Source organism: Myotis lucifugus, unplaced genomic scaffold (assembly GCF_000147115.1).
Source record: "Myotis lucifugus unplaced genomic scaffold, Myoluc2.0 scaffold_789, whole genome shotgun sequence".
NCBI classification, from domain to species: domain Eukaryota; kingdom Metazoa; phylum Chordata; class Mammalia; order Chiroptera; family Vespertilionidae; genus Myotis; species Myotis lucifugus.
Window position 1 is genome coordinate 52,528 of NW_005871837.1, and position 1,083 is coordinate 53,610.

Consider the following 1,083-nt stretch of genomic DNA (forward strand, 5'->3'; position numbering starts at 1 on the left):
TCGTTTCAGATGCAGCGCTGGTGAGCGAGGAGGTAGCGAGGGTCAGACTCTGAGCAGGGGACTCTGGGACCAAGGGCTCGGGGCTGAAGAAAGCACCTGCTGGGGCCAAGAGCCCAGCCTGTGTAGCAGCGGTGGTAGGACCTCCAGGAGGGGCTGAGCTCACTGCTGTCCCACTGCCTCCCTCCCCAGTCCTCAGAGCTGGGAGCTGTGGCAGCGGGTCCATCCGGGAAAGAGCCTGTAGAAAGTGACTCCCGGGGCCACCTCCACACTCGGCTTTCCTTATTGCTATTTACTGAGCGCCAGGCCGCCCTCTTAGAGACCCACAATCAGGGCCTGGCCACCTCTCACAGCTGCAGGACGCGAGAGCCTAGGAGACAGACCCCTTTGGGAAACCCATGTATGCTGGCCACCAGCTGGGCTGTTGTGGCTGTGGGTGGCCTGCGGGGTGGGTGGGTCACCAGGGTCAAGTGAAGGGCAGCTCAGATTGACCAGTCCAGCCAAAAAAATATTTAAAGAGGGAGGTGATGGGCAGTGATGCAAGGATGAGGGTTAGGCTGGCTGGTCAGGGAGTCTCTGAAGAGGTGGCCATTAAGCTGAGACCGAGAGGTCAACAAGGCCTTGAGGACAAAGGGCCTCACTCAAGAACGGGCTTGGCAAGCTTGAGGGGAGCCAGTGTGGCTCCAGTGGCAGGCGGGGGAGGTGGTTGGAGAAGGGAGCAGAGGGGTAGGCACAGCCGGGCCACGTGGGAAGGTCTAAGCCTGTGGTTGGCAAACTGCGGCTCAAGAGCCACATGCGGCTCTTTGGCCCCTTGAGTGTGGCTCTTCCTAAACCTTAGGAGTACCCTAATTAAGTTAATAACAATGTACCTACCTATATAGTTCAAGTTTAAAAAATTTGGCTCTCAAAAGAAATTTCAATCATTGTACTGTTGCTATTTGACTCTGTTGACTAATGAGTTTGCCGAACACTCATCTAAGCCAAGTTAAGAAACCCGGGCTTTCACTCTGCAGGCAATTTACAGCTGGTGAGGGGCTTCAAGCAGGGGATACTATGACCTTAATTATACTCTAGAAAGACCACTCT

At 55.3% G+C, this 1,083-nt stretch overlaps 1 protein-coding gene across 1 annotated transcript in view; it reads left to right on the plus strand.

The window, feature by feature from the left end:
- SFTPB (surfactant protein B) overlaps positions 1-1,083 on the plus strand; it is an 8,647-nt gene that overhangs the window by 3,827 nt on the left and 3,737 nt on the right. The gene's annotated exons all lie outside the window — the stretch shown is intronic.